This window comes from Oncorhynchus kisutch, linkage group LG29 (assembly GCF_002021735.2).
Source record: "Oncorhynchus kisutch isolate 150728-3 linkage group LG29, Okis_V2, whole genome shotgun sequence".
In the NCBI taxonomy this organism is placed as follows: Eukaryota; Metazoa; Chordata; class Actinopteri; order Salmoniformes; family Salmonidae; genus Oncorhynchus; species Oncorhynchus kisutch.
This window is the reverse complement of record NC_034202.2, coordinates 20,129,695-20,149,850: the sequence shown is the minus strand read 5'-3', so window position 1 is coordinate 20,149,850 and position 20,156 is coordinate 20,129,695. Positions and strand designations below refer to the sequence as shown.

The window sequence follows — 20,156 nt, the reverse complement described above, 5'->3', positions numbered from 1 at the left end:
AGAGTTAAAAAAGCCAAGAGATTGAAGGAAATGATGGTCATAGTGTATTTCATAGCTCTTGAAATGTTATTTTCTGGTTTCTCCACCTCTAAAAACAGCAAGTGCTCTGACAATCTGGTAACACACAGAAAATGTGTCTGTGCGAAGGGCTCCAGTCTCCGACCATTTAGTCAGAGACTGAAAAAGTTAGTAGTACTAGTGCCACCAGGGGAAGATGCCAGTCTGGACCCCTGGTGTGTGTGTGTGTGTGTGTGTGTGTGTGTGTGTGTGTGTGTGTGTGTGTGTGTGTGTGTGTGTGTGTGTGTGTGTGTGTGTGTGTGTGTGTGTGTGTGTGTGTGTGTGTGTGTGTGTGTGTGTCATTTTGCGTGGGTGTAAGATGGGAGACAGATGGGATTCACACCCTGTCTGATCTGACACTATGTACCATGGAGGAGGGATCAAGAAGTGTGAGTGTCGAATGTTCAATCCCAGTGCTAGGCACTAGTTTTTTATTATTTTGTTTGAACCCTATTCCAAACCATAACCCTCTACCTTAACCATTCTGAAGTCATACATAAACTTAACCTTCAAAATGTGACGTTTGTGGACAAACGTCGGATTTTGAGGTGAGACAGAGAGTTTTTTGCCTCTACAGACTGTGTGTGTGTATGTGTGTTTGTGTGTGTTTTTGCGGGTGTGCATGTGCGTACGAGTGAGTAAGTGTGTGTGTTTGTTTGCATGTGTGTGACAGAGAGTCAGAGACAGGTAAATTAGCACCTTTCTTCCCCATCACAAGGGTGAAAATGAGCTGTGTACCAGACTGTGCAGAGACTAAAGTTGTGATTTACAAATTCTAATGGAATGTAGATGTTCTTCCTCTTTTCCCACAAAGAGATGTGACCTCTCCTTGCGAGGTGAAGACTAGGTCTTATCCGAGGCTCCCCTGTGTGTTGCGGAAAACAACCGTAGCTTAGCCCAGCACTTAGTTCCACTGGGAGACCGTCAGGTGTCTAGCTATCTGTTTCTGCTCTACCGGACAAGCAGCAGCAGCTCGTTGAGCGACAGCAGCTCGTTGAGCAGCTCTGTGTTCGCTGCGTCGTGTGTGTGTTCTGTGGTGTGTGGTGTGTGTGGTGTGTGTGTGTGTAGTACGTGCGTGCATGTATGTGTGTGTGCGTGTTGTTTGTGTGTATGGTGTGCATGTGTAGTGTGTGCGTGTGTGCGTGTGTGTGTGTGTGTGCGTGCGTGTTGTTTGTGTGTATGGTGTGTGTGTTCATTGTGTGCGTGTGTGCGTGCGTGTGCGTGCGTGTTGTTTGTGTGTGATGTGGAATGTCTTAGTAACAATACCTAGAATACCTAGAAAGACTGAATAAACCACACAATGCAACAACAGTAGCCAAAACACCAATTGGTCTTCAACCTCAGCAGTTACTTTAAATTAAGTGAAAATCGATGTAGCCCGTAAACAATGCAGGAGCCAGCAAATTCGTCCAGCAAGCTCTAACTTTGAACGAACCAAACACTGAAAGTCAATTTAGCTCTTCTGCATACAATGCCAGCAAACTGCCTCCGGCTCTTGTCCTCTCCCCCAGTCTCTCACAAGTGGCTTGGATGGATTTACTGGCTCAAGTGGAGAAAGTTCATCAACAAACTAAAATAAAAAACTGCCTTCAATGACCCTGGGTGCCAGCCAAAAGGGGGGATTGTCAACGTTAGCGTCGTGACCTTGCAGAGGAACGGAAATTACGATTACCTGGGTGAATTACTGCGTATAGGAGCCGTTTGCAGTCAGTTTTACTTTACCTCAGCACTACTTTTCTCCAGGATACAGTAAAAGTGTGTTTCAGCAGAGAATTTACCCTCCATATATCAGAGGAGAAATACTGTTACTGCCATCATGGCAAACGCAGCATTGATTGAGGAATTCTCTCCCTCTCTCGCTCTCTGTTTTTCAGCTTTTCTCATTTTTTTGTCTCTTTCTTTCTCCTTCTTTCCTTCCAAATTATTTTTATCTCACCCAATTCAGCTTACAGTGCAACTGGCAACAGCTACTGTCAAGCTCCACCAGGTCTTTGTTAAAGTATTTAATGGTCCAATGCAACGTTTTTTATCTCAATATCTGGGTAACAATGAAGTACATTAGTGTGATTGTTTTCAATTCATCTTTTCGCTTGAGTTCCAAATATCTCTAACGGTCGCCCCCAGCGTGAGCTAATTTAGGAGCGGGATGTCAGAATGCATTCACTGTTCCAAAATGTGATTGTTACACAAATCACACCGGTTTGAGCGTACACTGCAGGGATCACTGTAGAATAATCACGCCTGTGTATTAGCTCTTGTCAAAGGGTTAAAATGGTCCAAAATAAACAAAAATAGCTTCTTAGCTGAATGCAATTTCTCAAGCAAGACATGATGTCACCAGAAGGTCCAACATTCCCACCCAGCCAAACAAGCTCTGGCACTAAAACTGTATTATCAGAACTGTTACCATTTCACAGTATTATTCCAACCTCATAGAGTGGAAATACAGTGCATTTGGAAAGTATTCAGACCCTTTCACTTTTTCCACATTTTGCTACGTTACTGCCTTATTCTAAAATGGACTAAATTGTTGTTCCCCCTCATAAATCTATACAAAATACCCCATAATGACAAAGAACAACAGGTTTTTAGAAAAGTTAGCAAATGTATATTAAAAAAATGTAAATATGATATGTACATAAGCATTCAGACCCTTTACTCAGTACTTTGTTGAAGCACCTTTGGCAGAGAAAACAGCCTTAAATATTCTTGGGTATGATGCTACAAGCTTGGCACACCTGTATTTGTGGAGTTTCCCCCATGCTTCTCTGCATATCCTCTCGAGCTCTATCAGGTTGGATGGGGAGCGTCGCTGCTAAACTATTTTTAAGGTCTCTCCAGAGATGTTAGATTGAGTTCAAGTCGGGGCTCTGGCTGTGCCACTCAAGGATATTCGGAGGCTTGTCCCGAAGCTACTCCTGCGTTGACTTGGCTGTGTGCATAGCGTCATTGTCCTGTTGAAAGGTGAACCTTCACCCCAGGCTGAGGTGGTGAGTGCTCTGGAGCAGGTTTTCATCAAGGATCTCTCTATACTTTGCTCCATTCATCTTTCCCTCGATCCTGACTAGTCTCCCAGTCAATGCCACTGAAAAACATCCCCACAGCACGACCACCATGCTTCAGATGTGACACTTGGCATTCAGACCAAAGACTTCAATCTTGGATACATCAGACCAGAGAATCTTGTTTCTCATCGTTTGAGAGTCTTTTAGGTGCCTTTTGGCAAACTCCAAGCGGGCTGTCAGGTGCCTTTTAATAAGGAGTGTCTTCCGTCTGGCCACTCTACCGTAAAGGCCTTATTGGTGGAGTGCTGCAGAGAAGGTTGTCCTTCTGGCAGGTTCTCACATATCCACAGAGGAACTCCGGACCTCTGTCAGAGTGACAATCGGGTTCTTTGTCACCTCTTTGACTAATGCCCTTCTCCCCCGATTGCTCAGTTGGCCAGACGGGCAGCTCTAGGAAGAGTCTTGGTGGTTCCAAACTTCTTCCATTTAAGAATGATGGAGGCCACTGTGTTCTAGGGACCTTCAATGCTGCAGAGATATTTTGGTACCCTACCTCAGATCTGTTTCTCGACACAATCCTGTGTCACAACTCTCCTGTGAGGATCCAAAGGATCAAGTTACAGTGGGTCCGCTCTACAGCCCTCTCCAACAGAGGGGGAGAGGGATGGAGTTGGACAGTTTTATGACGGTTACCTTGCAGAAACTACCTTGCAGAAATACCTTGCAGAAACCCTGCCTTAGGGCTCTGTAGGATTGAGGAGAAAGAACCCTTTTGTTACAAGGAGACTCCTCCCTGTAACGGCGTTCTTCGTTTGTCGAAAGAGAGTCGGACTGAAATGCAGCGTGGTGGTTACTCATGATCTTTAATGAAGAAAAAAAATTACGATACATGAAATAACTAATAAATACAAAAAAACTAACGGAACGTGAAACCTAATACAGCCTATCTGGTGAAACTACACAGAGACAGGAACAATCACCCACAAAAGACAAAGCGAAACTCAGGCTACCTAAATACGGTTCCCAATCAGAGGCAACGAGAATCACCTGACAGCTGATTGAGAACCGCCTCAGGCAGCCAAGCCTATACAACACCCCTAATCAGCCGCGATCCCAAATACAACAAACCCCAATACGAAATACAACACGTAAACCCCTGTCACACCCTGGCCTGACCAAATGTATAACGAAAACACAAAACACTAAGACCAAGGCGTGACACTCCCACCAAAACTACGACATCCAAAAGTGGAGAATGACCCAATATTCCTAACACAAATAAGGTGGTAAATTGTTGGTGGGGCTTGAAACAACAATCATGTCGAATTCATTACTAATTTGTGATGTAACTAAGGACAGTAGAACAACATAACTGGGAAATATACACATTCAGAGATACAGTTATCAGATTTACATCTAAATGTTGTAGAACTTATATGATTAAATATGAAACTAATTGTGAGAAGATGAAATGTGATCATAGCTTTCTAAATGAGAAAATGTTTTTCATGAGTTTATCCGGTCAGTATCCGGTAAGTTTATCCGGTCAGTAACCATGCCCACGTGAGCACAGGCATTATGCCAAACGTAATGGAACCGCCCTTTTTCCAGGACCCGTGACGAAATTCAAATCAGACCAGAAAAACGTGGAGCGGTGGCTGCACGTTGAAATGGTAAGAATTTAAATCTCTAGAGACCAGTAGGCGGAGGTTTTACCTGAATGTCACGAATTAGTTAGACAAAAGAGACCAGCATATGGATGGTTAGCCAGACGTGTAAAATGGTTAGACTCTACATTAGACCAGCGTGACCAACAGCGTGAGCTGAAAGGTATGAAATGGTTAGAAACTCTGAAACTCGAAGAAGAAGAAGACGACACAGGAACATTCCATCTGTAGCTGTTTAAGTACTTTAGTCTAGTAAACTCAACGAGAACCACCAGGTGGTACTTTGAAAAATCCATTCTTACGAACACTTCCTCTGGAAGATCCATTCTAACAGACCCTCTGAGACAGAAAAGCTACAGCTACAAAGACATTGTGGCTTCTGGGGACACAATCAGAGACTTCTGATTAACTACTCTCCAAAGACTGATCGAGTGATTTCAACAAAGCAAGACGACAAAGACATACAACCGTAAATATGTACTTTGCATTTCTAATTCCGAATGAGCGGTTGCTGGGGTGCCAAATATCCATATTTACGATGAGCGTATTATTCAACTGTATTTCCGATAGATGAAGTCCTTTGTCTCTCCTTCTCCCGCTCTTTCTTACGTGCCCTGCCTTTTCAAGCCATCATATCGGGTTAGTCCACTAGGGACTTTTCATTGCATTATGTAGGAATCAATGTGTAATCTATCCTGTTTGTGTGTTTATATATTTCTGCGTTATTATTTAGTTAGTTAGTAAATAAATAATTAAGCCAATTTGTATATTGCGACATTCAGAATGAGACTGATGATGTAAGAGATATTTATATCTTTAGAGATTAGGTGGAAGATCGTAACTTGTTAAATATACTTTTCCTGTGGTGCTACAAGATTACTAATGAGTTAATTGATACATGATTAATCATCGTAATAATTCAACTTAGTTAATTTATTTGATAAAATAACAGTCAAACACATTAATGATAGTCACAACAAGACACCTGTCTCGAAGCTCTACGGACAATTCCTCATGCCTTTCCAAATCATGTCCAATATATTTTGATTGTAATAACACTTTTTTGGTTAGTACATTATTCCATGTGTTATTTCATAGAATTGATGCCTTCACTATTATTCTACAATGTAGAAAATAGCCAAAATAAAGACAAGTAGGTGTTTCCAAACTTTTGACTGGTATTGTACATTTGCAAAAATGTCTAAAAACCTGTTTTCACTTTGTCATTATGGGGTATTGTTTGTAGATTGATGAGGGGAAAATCTTATTTCATCCATTTTAGAATAAGGCTGTAATGTAACAAAATGTGGAAAAGTCAATACGTCTGAATACTTTTTGAATGCACTGTACATAGGCACATGAAAAATCACATTTTTGACTACACTGCTGCTCTCTCTGAACCACCCATACCGGATCCAGGATAATTGTCATCAGCAACGCTGAATAGCATAGCGCCACAGTCAAATAATATTACTAGAAAATATTCATATTCATGAAATCACAAGTGCAATTTTGCAAAACACAGCTTAGCCTTTTGTTAATCCACCTGTCGTCTCAGATTTTGAAATTATGATGCTTTACAGCGAAAGCAATACAAGCGTTTGTGTAAGTTTATCGATCGCTCGATAAAACAATAAGTACACTTAGCATCAGGTAGCTTGGTCACAAAAATCAGAAAAGCAATCAAATGAATCGTTTACCTTTGATGATCTTCGGATGTTTTCACTCACGAGACTCCCAGTTAGACAACAAATGTTCCTTTTGTTCCATAAAGATATTTTTTATATCCAAATACCTCCGTTAGTTTGGTGCGTTATGCCCAGGAATCCACCGGAAAGAGCGGTCACGACAACGCAGACAAAAATTCCAAATTATAGCCATAATGTCCACAGAAACATGTCAGACGTTTTTTATAATCAATCCTCAGGGTGTTTTTCAAATGTCTATTCAATAATATATCAACCGGGACAGTTGGCTTTTCACTTGGACCGGGAGTAACAATGGCCACCTTTCTCTTTTGTGCACAATTCACTCTGAGAGCCCCCACCTATCCACTTACGCAATGTGGTCGTTCACACTCATTCTTCAAAATAAAAGCCTGAAACTATGTCTGAAGACTGTTGACACCTTGAGGAAGCGATAGGAAAAGGAATCTGGTTGATATCCCTTTAAATGGAGCCATGGGAGGCTATGGAACATGGAGTTTTCAAAATAGAAGCCACTTCCTGGTTTGATTTTTCTCAGGGTTTCACCTGCAATATCAGTTCTGTTATACTCACAGACAATATTTTGACAGTTTTGGAAACTTTAGAGTGTTTTCTATCTGTCAATTCTATGCATATTCTAGCATCTGGTCCTGAGAAATAGGCCGTTTACTTTGGGAACGTTATTTTCCAAACATAAAAATAGTGCACCCTAGCTTCAAGAGGTTTTAAGCACTATTTACAGAAAATCCTCCAAAGTCAACATCTCAGAGCATTTTTGGCTCATTTGGAGCAGCATACAAAAAAAAAAAAACGTTTTCCACCAGCAAGTCAAGCTGAGAGGGATTGTGTATATATCAGGCCAGCCGTGATATCATAAACTAATTTGGGGCTATTAGTGTTGAGCTAGTAATGAAATGAAAGTTGTGAGCCATTGAGTCAGGTTCTGTCAGAGGGGGAGATTTTACCACAGAGGTCATCCAAAACACTGAGCACCACACAACCCTGATTGGTAATTGTACAGTAAAAGTGGCGAAACACTCACGGTTCAGATTTGACAACTGCAAGAGAGAAGCCTTGTCATCCCATGTCAACCTTCTGTCTACGAGTCATACGGAGAGTGTACTTTTTCCTGGCGCAGCCCAATTACCCAGAGGTTGCTTTGAACCCTTTGACCTCTAAATGTAACAACACAAGGGACTGAACACACACACAACCACGTGCATACGCACACATAATGCATGGTCTGACCTACCTGAAAACCTCTCTTTTATAACATACATGTAAAAGTATCTTAACAGGCCAAAGAGGAATAGACCACAACAGCCATATTAAGACATTAAGCCATATTAAGGCATATTTCGGCTTTCTTTTAATTACAAAAGCTTTATTATGATGAAATATCTATTCATTACCCTTAGTGTCTCAAATCAAAACTGCACTAGTTTACCGCAAATTAAACCAATACATTATCGTGATTAAAATGAACTAATATTGTCGTGATTAAATATGTATTAATAAATTACCCTTGGGTTGCACTCAAGTAATGGAATGGCTATACTAAAAAGATTCAAACAGAAGCATTGAGCAATGTTCAGACTAATCAATGATTTTTACCTAATCACCATACAAGAAAATGCATATTACTACAAGATTGATGATTGGTCCAATTGACCAAGGTCTTCTGATTATTTCTGGTCTCTTACTGTAATTATTGGATGATTATTTACACTGTGTGCAGGGGCAGGACTGTGTGTGTTGTCTTTTTTCTAAACCCAGTCATCCATTTGTGACTTATCCCACCAATTAGCATGGGATCTGGGTATCCAATGGTGGAAACCATGGAAAACACAGCACAGCATCCCTCCTAATAGTGCTCTGGCTCTCTGCCAGGGACCACCGTCGACTCCGCCAATTATAAGGCTACAGGTCAAAGGTTAGGAACGCTAGAATGTCTGGGGCACAGAGGACACACACATACAGTATATTGGACAGATATAGCACTTATGAGAGAAACGAATGAGTCATCAGTAATCGTTGGAGAAAAGATTGTCCAATAGCACAATATATATTTAATAGAAGAGGGTATCACAGTTTCTTACAGAGAGGGGACCCCTGTCTGTCGTATAGCTCTCTATTTAGAACAGTGGGTCAAATAATTGTGTCTGTTTCCAGACCATTCTCTTATTGACTGTCTAGCCACGCCATGGACTGTCTAATTGGGCTGTGTGCTGTCACTACCTGGGTACTAATGTGACTATCATCAACTAATCTCTGCTGTCTGATGAGTCTAATGGGTGCAATCACGTACACACACGCACGCACGCGCGCGCACACACACACACACACACACACACACACACACACACACACACACACACACACACACACACACACACACACACACACACACACACACAGCCAAAAGTGTGACCACTGTGAACTGATATCCCCTATGGGATAAGTCCCAACACATGTCCCCTCTGCTCTGTCTGTTGTGGACGATGTCTGTATCACTTCACAGAGGTGGACTCAGACTGTGTCACTGATTTCATCCTCAACACGCCACATCATGTCACACTGCCATTATTACTCTGTATCACTCACACATGGCACCCTATTCCCTATTTAGTGCACTAGTTTTGACAGGGCCCATTGGTCCCCGGTAAAAAGTCATGCACTTTTGGGAATAGGGTGCCATTCGGGATGCAGATTCATATGGTATTAACCCCCTTCTCTGGACCTACTCCTATACAACATCACATAGATATGACTGACTGTTTCAACTCCATCACTCCATCCCTCAACCCCTCACACATCTTTCTCCTCTGGTTAGAGAATCATCACATACCGAACCTGTAAGACATGTCCTATGTCTCAATCCTCTCTAGGTGGTAAATGGGTCAGTCCAGAAAAACAGCTGCTGCCCCCGGAAACAAGCACATGCACGCACGTGCACGCACATACACGCACGGACACAAACACGCACACACACACACACACACACACACACACACACACACACACACACACACACACACACACACACACAGACACAAGCATGCACACACACAGACACAAGCATGCACACACACACAAGCATACACACACACACAAGCATACACACACACACACACACACAAGCATGCACACACACACAAGCATGCACACACACACACACACACACACACACAGTGAGAGGATGCAAGGATAGGCAACAGGATAGAAACAAAACCAGGGACAAACAGAGAAAAGCGTATTCCCTGATTGATTGATTGATTGAGAGGGATAAAAGAGTGCAAGCTCATCCCTCTCTTTCATGTTGCTGGGAGAATAAAGCCCTAATGGATGGCAGGTGTGGAGGCCATACACATAATGAAGCTGGAAAGCAATAGGACATAGTGTCTGTCTGTCTGTCTGTTCAAACCTTCCACTCAGGAGAAATAAGGATAGAGATTATGAAAGCTTACTGAAACAATGGATCATACAGGTACCGTTGGATGGATTATTATGATAAAGGGTTGTTCAAGATACAGGTTTCCTTTTCTCAGGTAGGATCAGGTAGGATCAGGTTCCCTTTATTATTTTGGTTAGGTCAGGGTGTGACATGGGTGATGTATGTGTTTTTTACTGTCTAGGGGTTTTGTATGTTTATGGGGTTGTTTACTATCTAGGTGTTTTGTATGTCTATGGTTGCCTAGATTGGTTCTCAATCAGAGGCAGCTGTTTATCGTTGTCTCTGATTGGGAACCATATTTAGGCAGCCATATTCTTTGGGTAATTTGTGGGTTATTGTCTATGTCTAGTTGCCTGTGTTTGCACATTTATATTAAAGCTTCACATTCGTTTTGTTATTTTGTATAGTTTGTTTAGTGTCTGTCTTTATTAAAAGTAACATGTATTCATATCACTCTGCGCCTTGGTCTCCTCCATTCAACGAACATGACAGAATAACCCACCAAACCAGGACCTAGCAGCGTGAAAGGGAGGAACAGCGCTCGGTGGAGAGATGGACCTGGGACGAAAAACTGGACGGTAAAGGATCCTGGATGTGGGAGGAGATACTGGCAGGAGAGGATCGCCTACCATGGAGGCAGATGGAGTTAGCACGGGAGGAACGGCGACGATATAAGGGTACATGGCTAGCACGGAAGCCCGAGAGGCAGCCCCACGAGGAGATTGGCTGAGTCAGGTAGGAGACCTGAGCCAACTCCTCGTGCTTACCATGGGGAGCGTGTAACTGGTCAGGCACTGTGTTATGCAGAGATGCGCACGGTGTCTCCAGGTGTGCATTTCTAGCCCGGTGCGCTATATTCCAGAATGAGCATCCAGCCAGGAATGAGGGTGCCGGCTCAGCACTCCTGGTCTCCAGTGTACCTCCTTGAACCAGGATATCCTGCGCCGGCTCTGCGTACTGTGAGTCTGCACAGCCCAGTGCATCCTGTGCCAGCGCCCTTGCAGGGCGAGTATAAACATCCAGCCAGGTTGTGTCAGCTCTACACTCCAAACCTCCAGTACGCCTCCACAGCCCAGTACGTCCTGTGCCTGCTCCCCACACTCGCCCTGAGGTGCGTGTCCCAAGCCCAGTACCACCAGTGCCAACACCACGCACCAGGCTTCCTGTGCGTCTCTAGAGCCCTGTACGCCCTGTTCCTCCTCCCCGCACTCTCCCTGAGGTGCGTGTCCCCAGCCCGGTACCCCCAGTGCCGGCACCACGCGCCAGGCCTATAGTGCACCTCGGCGGTCCAGTACGCCCTGTTCCTCTTCCCCGCACTCGCCATGATGTGCGTGTCCCTAGCCCGGTACCACCAGTGGCGAGTATAAACATCCAGGCCTACAGTGCAACTCGCCAGTCCAGAGCGTCCGGCGACAGTACCCATTCCAGAGCGTCCGGCGACAGTCTACAGACCGGAACCTACCACGACGGGTCACAGTCCGGAATCTACCACGACGAGTCACAGTTCGCATCCGCCAGAGTCTCCCTCCAGTCCGCATCCGCCAGAGTCTCCCTCCAGTCCGCATCCGCCAGAGTCTCCCTCCAGTCCAGAGGCGCCACTCACGTCCTCTAGTCCGTGGTCGGCGGTGAGGGTTCCCACTCCAGAGACATTAAGTAAATCTGGCACTGCAGGATTTGAGTCCTGGCGGCGTAGTGTGTTACTGATGGTAGGCTTTTGTTACTTTGGTCCCAGCTCTCTGCAGGTCATTCACTAGGTCCCCCCATGTGGTTCTGGGATTTTTGCTCCGCGTTCTTGTGATTATTTTGACCCCACGGGGTGAGATCTTGCGTGGAGCCGCAGATCGAGGGAGATTATCAGTGGTTTTGTATGTCTTCCATTTCCTAATAATTGCTCCCACAGTTGATTTTTTCAAACTAAGCTGCTTACCTACTGCAGATTCAGTCTTCCCAGCCTGGTGCAGGTCTACAATTTTGTTTCTGGTGTCCTTTGACAGCTCTTTGGTCTTGGCCATAGTGGTGTTTGGAGTGTGAATGTTTGAGGCTGTGGACAGGTGTCTTTTATACTGATAACAAGTTCAAACAGGTGCCATTAATACAGGTAACGAGTGGAGGACAGAGGAGCCTCTTAAAGAAGAAGTTACAGGTCTGTGAAAGCCAGAAATCTTGCTTGTTTGTAGGTGACCAAATACTTATTTTCCACCATAATTTGCAAATAAATTCATTAAAAAAAATGTGATTTTCTGGATTTTTTTTCTAATTTTGTCTGTCATAGTTGAAGTGTACCTATGATGAGAATTACAGGCCTTTCTCATCTTTTTAAGTGAAGAGAACTTGCACAATTGGTGGCTGACTAAACTTTTTTGCCCCACTGTATATGTGAATATGTGATTTTTTTTTACATTCGCTACATAAAACAAGATATTGTATTTACATAACATGAATATAAAGTATACAAATATGACTGAATAGAATGACTGAATAAATTCCAACCACGAGCTAACATGGAAGATTGTTAGCCAAAGCAAATTGACTTGCAGAAATAGCTAGCTATCTGACCATGTAAACAGAGTATTGGCAAACTATGCATACACGAAGTGTTTACACAAGCATATTACCTCATAAAAAAAACGATCTTAACACTCAAAAGAGTGAGCTAGATATCTTCTGTTCAAAATGAAGCTACTTTTCAACCAAAGCGGGAGCTAGCATTCAATGTAATGCCAATACTGATTTATTGGCTTAATTAGCCTAGCACGTTAGCAGACTTTAGACGCCCTTCATTCTTTAAAAAAAAAAAAAGTGCACCTGAAAATGTTGGTGTTATTGAATAACTCCATTGGCGCAAATACACTTCCTTGTGTGAAAAATACTAAATGAAGTGTTATTGCATAACACTAAAAGTGTTAATTATCTAACACTGACAAAGTGTAGCAGCGTTCGCACTAAGCACACTGCTAATTAAACACTTGAAAGTGTGGACGCATATACACACTGGCACACTGTTGATTCAACACTGAAGAATTGTCTGTGTAGTCATCACAATCTCACAAAATCTATTGCTTAAAACAGATCAATATATTGGGTTTATTAAAATACCATATTGATGTGAGTGATTCATTTTCACACGCTGTAGATTGCAGAACAAGCTTATCAATTCCAGTCTGGTGTGATCGCTTGGTAAAAGTTGCAGCGTGTGCAGTTCAAAAAGAACTAATTTAGCAAAGTACAGGTGATCAGAACACAAGTGTGACACATGTGAGTAGGGAGTACATTTTATGCATTAGTCTTCAAAATACAACAACATATTTCAGCATATTGATTGTGAATTTGGACATTTAAAACCAGTGTTTTGACACTCGGCTATAAATCAAAAATACATGACAACAGGAAGCAGCAACAGTACAAATGTTTTAGTAATATAAATGGTACTTTTAAGATTATATTTCAACAGAAATCTAATTAATCAGGTAACTACTGAATGAGCACAAAGATGTGCTATGATTTTTTGATTTATTGAGTGAAATCGTGAAAACACGTTTGTCTCGTGAAAACACGTTTGTAAGTGTGAAGGTGGTACCATGTAACAACAGGTCAAGATCACTGACATATTTTCTGTTGTCTTCACGGAATGGAGTCATCCAATGTAGTGGTACTTCACATGTACCTACTTATCTACCTGGAAATAGACACCACTTCATTTTACAGCCATGTTACTAAATACATACCTAATAACTACAGGAATATACTTGGTACACTTATGTCTACACAATAACAATCATAAAGAGGGATAATTGACCTGCAAGTGTTTGGTATTAACAATGTCTTCATTTTACAGCTCTCTTACCACCTATCTACCCTGTAAGTGTCAATGTGGTAAAATGTAACAAAAGGGTAAGATCATGGACAGACTTGCTGTTGTCGTCATGGGATGGAGTCGTCCAATGCACAAGTAACTACATTGTACCTACGTGGAAACAGGGACCACTTCATTTTACAGCCCTCTTACCACGAACGTACAGTACATTTGGAAAGTATTCAGACCCCTTGACTTTTTCCACATTGTGTTACGTTGCAACCTTATTCTAAAATTGATTAAAATGTTTGTTTTTCTACCTCAACAATCTACACACAATATCCCATAATGACAAAGAAAAAACATAAGTAGTCATACCCTTGAGTCAGTACTTAGTTAAAGCACCTTTGGCAGAGAATAGAGCCTTGTGTCTTCTTGAGTATGACGCTACAAGCTTGGCACACCTTTATTTGGGGGTTTCTCCCATTCTTCTCTGTCAGGTTGGATGGGGAGCATCGCTGCACAACTATTTTCAGGTCTCTCCAGAGATGTTCGATCGGCTTCAAGTTTGAGGTCCTGAGCGCTCTGGAGCAGGTTTTCATCAAGGATCTCTCTGTACTTTGCTCCATTCATCTTTCCCTCATCCTGATTAGTCTCCCAGTCCGTGCCGCTGAAAAACATCCCCACAGCATGACGCTGCCACTACCATGCTTCACCGTAGGGATGGTGCCAGGTTTCCTCCAGATGTGACGCTTGGCATTCAGTCCAAAGAGTTTAATCTTGGTTTCATCAGATCAGAGAATCTTGTCTCTCATGGTCTGCGTCCTTTAGGTACCTTTTGGCAAATTCCAAGCGGGCTGTCATGGGCCTTTTACTGAGGAATGGCTTCCGTCTGGCCGCTCTACCATGGCCTAATTGGTGGAGTGCTGCAGAGATGGTTGTCCTTCTAGAAGATTCTCCCAACTAAACATAGAAACTCTGGAGCTCTGTCAGATTGACCATCAGGTCCTTGTTCACATCCCTGACTAAAGCCCTTCTCCCCTGATTGCTCAGTTTAACAGCTTTAGGAGGGGTCTTGTTGGTTCCAAACGTCTTCAATTTAAGAATGATGGAGGCCACTGTGTTCTTGGGGACCTTCAATGCTGCAGAAATGTTTTGGTACCCTTCTCCAGATCTGTGCCTCGACACAATCCTGTCTTGGTTTTTGCTCTGACATGCACTGTCAACTGTGGGACCTTACATAGACAGGAGTTTGCCTTTCTAAATCAAGTTGTAGAAACATCTCAAGGATGATCAATGGAAACTGGATGCACCGGAGCTCAACGTTTCAAAATGTGGAAAGAGGGAAAGGGTCTGAATTCTTTCCGAATGCACTGTACATGGTAACTAAAGGTAAAGTATATAGAAACAACAGGAGAGAATATCAACACAAGAGGATGACTTGAAGGTATTTATTTAGTAATTCGTTGGGAATAAATGATAAATTACCATGTATGTTCTTTGGTGTTTCCTATGTATTTACCTAGTAAATCATTTGTAATTAACGGGCTGTAAAATGAAGTGTTACCCGTCACGGTGCTTGGAGTAGTGCACCTCCATCACAACATCCAAGCAAACCCAAAGAGCTTGGTGAGTTACAAGCCACATGGGAGTACTCCATAGTCATATGAAGATCTACATAGCAGCTGATAAGCATGATAAAGCATGATAAGCGTGTGTGTGATGGTGCCGACAGCAACATCTTACAAATTACAACCCGACTTTGCTAAGTGTAGCTTTACTTTTTTGTGCAGAAAGTTCCTGCTATTATCACATATGACCGCCAAGCACTTCTGGACATCAGTTCGACAGTTACTAACCTCGATTTTGAGTTCTCAGCTCAGCTGTTTCCTTGTTCATATCGGACCCCATTTCTTTATTCGATGGGCTACCAAAACACTGCAAGCTTAGACGCAACAGACAAGCCGGCATCCTGGTGAGACTGAGACGAAGAGAAAATCGTCCGGCAGGCCCCTCGGTTCTATTGGCAAATGTCCAGTCACTCGAGATAAGATGGATGAGCTTTGTTCGAGAGTCTGCTATCAAAGAGACTTGAAAAGCTGCAATATTATATGCCTTGCAGAGCCGTGGCTGGATGACTCTATATATGTATTACAACAGTGGTTTCTCCATGCAGCGGCACGATCGTAAGAAGGCGGCCTCGTGCAAGTCCAATGGGGGAGGGTTGTGAAGAAAATCTCAAGCTTTTGCTCACCTGATATAGAAAACCTCATAGTAAGCTGCAGACCCTTTTATCTACGTAGAGAGTTCTCATCAACAATTATCATGGATGTCTCCCTCCAAAAGCCAACACCACTTTGGCACTCAACAAACTATATGGGGCCATAAACAAACAAGAAACAACTCACCCAGAGGAAGCAGTTCTGGTGCGCAAAGACTTTAACGCAAGGAGACTTAAAACCATTCTACCTCACTTCTACCAACACATCTCCTGCACCACTAGGGGCACTAAAACTCTAGACCACTTTTACTCTACCCTCAGAAACCCATACAAGGCCCTGCCTCGTCTTCCCTTCTGAAGGAAGTACCAGTGTGTGGTCCGATGAAGCAGATGTGAGGCTGCTTAGTAGAAACTGGGATATGTTCCAGCATTCATTCGATGGCATTGAGGAGTTTACAACAGTCACAGGCTTTATCGATAAATGCATAGACGACCTCATCCCCAAAGTGACTATACGAACGTCTCCCAGTCGTGGCCGGCTGTGACAGAGGATGGACTCGAACCAGGATTTCTAATGGCCCAGCTAGCACTGCGATGTAGTGCCTTAGACCACTGCACCACTCGGGAGGCCCTGTGTAAAACTATTAAACAGGTTAACACTCAAAATAACAGGGAGTGATCTCAAAGCAGGCGCAGACATTTTCAATCTCACCTTGTCCCATTCTGTAAACCTAACATGTTTCAAGATTACCACCACTGTCCCTGTTCTCAACAAATGGAAGGTAACCTGCCTAAATTACTAGAGGCCCTGTACCACTCAAATGTCTAATCACACCCCTCTGAGATCTTTCCACACCTGGAATGTGCAACATTTGCCTATTGTTATTTTCTAAATTCTTCAAGCTTTGTCAAATTGGCTGTTGATTATTGCTAAATCATTTTCAGGTCTTGCCATAGTGTAAATGTTCAAATAGATTTAAGTCAAAACTGTAACTCGGCCCCTCAGGACATTCACTGTCATCTTGGTAAGCAACTCCAGTGTAGATTTGGCCTTGTGTTTTAGGTTATTGTCCTGCTGAAAGGTTCATTATTCTCCCAGTGCTTGGTGGAAAGCAGACTAAACCAGGTTTTCTTCTAGGATTTTGCCTCTGCTTAGCTCTATTCCTTTTCAATCCTGAGAACTCCCCCGTCCTTAATGATTACAAGCATACCCATAACATGATGCAGCCATCACTATGCTTGAAAATATGAGTGGTACTCAGTAATGTGTTGCATTGGATTTGTCACAAACATAACACTTTGTATTCAGGACTAAAAGATAATTACAGTGCTACGTTTTTTGCACTATTACTATAGTGCCTTGTTGCAAACCGGATACATGTTTGAGAACAGCAGCGTCTGGTAAGACAAGGGGCGGCGGACTATGTATTTTTGTAAATAACAGCTGGTGCACAATATCTAAGGAAGTCTCGAGGTTTTGCTCGCCTGAGGTAGAGTATATCATGATAAGCTGTAGACCATACTACCTACCTAGAGAGTTTTCATCTGTATTTTTCCTAGCTGTCTACATACCACCAAAGATGGATGCTGGCACTAAGACCACACTGAATGAGCTGTATTCCGCCATAAGCTAACAGGAAAACGCTCACCCAGAGGCGGCGCTCCAAGTAGCCGAGGACTTTAATGCAGGGAAGAAAAACTCTGGACCACCTTTACTCCACACACAGAGATGCATACAATGCTGGAACATATCCTCTCCCTCACCCTCCATTTGGCAAATCTGACCTTAATACTATCCTTCTGGGTCATGCTTACAAGCAAAAATTAAAGCAGGAAGCACCAGTGACTTGATCAATAAAAAAGTGGTCAGATGAAGTAGATGCTAATCTACAGGACTTTATTGCTAACACAGACTGGAATATGTTCCGGGATTCTTCCGATGGCATCGAGGAGTACGCCACATCCTTCACTAGCTTCATCAATAAGTGCATCGATGATGTCGTCCCCACAGTGACCGTACGTACATTCCCCAACCAGAAGCCATGGATTACAGACAACATCCGAACAAGCTAGAAATATGGGACCAAATACTTATTATTGTTTTAGTTAATACACATAATACACATACAAGTGAATTCGTCCCAATACTTTTGGTCCACCAAAATGGGGGGGACTATGTACAGAAAGTGCTTTCATTTCTAAACTATTCACCCGATATGGATGAAAAGACCCTAAAATTCAAATTGACAATCTGCACTTTAATCTTGTAGTTAATGTATAATTTCAAATCCAAAGTGCAGAAGTAGAGAACCAAAACAACAAAAAATGGAATGTTTCAATAATTGTGGAGCTCACTGTTTACACACTAAATACACACACTACACTGACACTCTCACACAAAACCCACACACATTAACATACAGTACATTTACATACATAATACATACGCATACCGATGTAACACAAACACAAGCACACACACACACACACCTTGCACACACCTCGCAACTCTGCACATTGATCTGGTACTGGTACCTCCTGTACATAGCTCCATTCTTGTGTATTTTATTACTATTGTGTTTTTATATGTGTTTTTTTACTCTGCATCGTTGAGAAGAGCTTGTAAGCAAGCATTTCACGGTAAAGTCTACATCCGTTGTGTTCGGTGCATGTTACAAATACTATTTTATTTTTATTTGAATTTGATATTTTAAAAACAAATGAGCCAATAAGTGGCAGGATGAGGTTGTGTGTGTGACTCCTACCTGGTCAGCAGGAGGGGAGAACGGCGCACTCCTCTGGAGCTGGAGCTGCTTTTCAATGTTGTCCTTCAGACACTGACACACACGTCGCTTCTGGTCAGCCGAGTAGGCTTCCAGACTGAGCAAGCAGTCACACTTCTGCATAGCCAGAGAGAGACATGGAGAAAGAGAGACAGAGAGAGAGAGAGAGAGAGAATGACAGAGAGAGAGAGAGAGAGAGAGAGAGAGAGAGAGAGTGAGAGAGAGACATGGAGAAAGAGAGACAGAGAGAGAAATGGAGAAAGAGAGACAGAGAGAGAAAGAGAGAAAGAGAGAGAGAGAAAGAGAGAGAGACAGAGAGAATGACAGAGAGAGAGAGAGAGAGCGAGAGATAGCAGAGAGAGAGAGAGAGAGAGGGGGACAGAGAAAGGATGAGGGGTTGTTATTCTCCTTTCAATACTTAATTCTACTCTTTGTTGCAGATTTAACAGTTTAGTCGAGAAAAAGGCTTCTTTGTAAATGTGTCTCCATGGTGGCAGGACCTCTGTTTTAGGAGGGAGAGGGAGGGCAAGAGAGAGAGGAAACGAGAGAAAAAATGAAAGCAAATGAATTATAGAATTAATGAATGATGGCAAATGGGAGTGGGGAACAGCAAGAGTTTTGGAGAGGTATCGTGCTTAATGGTTTCCTCACCCATGGAGAGATGGCAGCAAAAGGCTGTGTGTGTGTGTGTGTGTGTGTGTGTGTGTGTGTGTGTGTGTGTGTGTGTGTGTGTGTGTGTGTGTGTGTGTGTGTGTGTGTGTGTGCATGCGTGCGTGTGTGTGCAGGTGTGGACATGTGTATATGTGTGCGTGCGTGCGTGTGTGTGTTATATCCACTTAGTGACGGAGAATTACGCTGACCCACTGGTACAGTCCAGGGCAGTGCTGAGCAGCCTGAGAGAGCAGAGAGTGCTTTGAAAGAGGATAAGAACTAAGAAAGGAAGCCAGAAGTGGCGTCCTGTACTGCTTCTGAGTAGTAACAAACAGTAATAGTGCTATTGACTATTGTGCTTTAAATATTAACAACCCCATGCTGTGATATATGACCATTGTGACTTGGAGCCAGACTTAGATCATGTGATTTGCTCACTTCAAGTGAAACAGATCTCCGGTCAAACTGATTAAGACTTCAAGTTGGGTGCCCCCCAAAGAAAGAACATAAGTCAATCCATCGCTTTTATTAATGTTCTGGAGGGTAGAATTGAATGTCCCGTAGTTAACTGCAAGTCGAAAGGGATATCGACGTGTAAAGTCTGTTCAAAGGAGAAGCTCAGAAAACATCAGAGGAAGAGACTAATGGGATTTTACGCATATTTGCAATGGATGTGATTTCTTGCTAATGCTGCGGGGATGGAGCTATTGATGGAGTCAATGGGCTGAATGAAAATTACAATCAGACTGAGGAAACATCTTAAAAAAAGACCTCTGTGGTTCAAGGTTAACATTTATGCTGGTGTGTTTAAGTGGTGTG

At 42.9% G+C, this 20,156-nt stretch overlaps 1 protein-coding gene across 2 annotated transcripts in view; it reads right to left on the bottom strand.

Moving 5' to 3' along the window:
- LOC109874136 (regulator of G-protein signaling 3) overlaps positions 1–20,156 on the bottom strand; it is a 150,756-nt gene that overhangs the window by 83,069 nt on the left and 47,531 nt on the right. For both annotated transcript variants that reach the window (XM_031808887.1, XM_020465937.2), the window contains exon 5: positions 18,669–18,803. The gene's annotated coding sequence lies outside the window, so the exon portion shown is untranslated. The remainder of the gene's footprint in view (positions 1–18,668; positions 18,804–20,156) is intronic.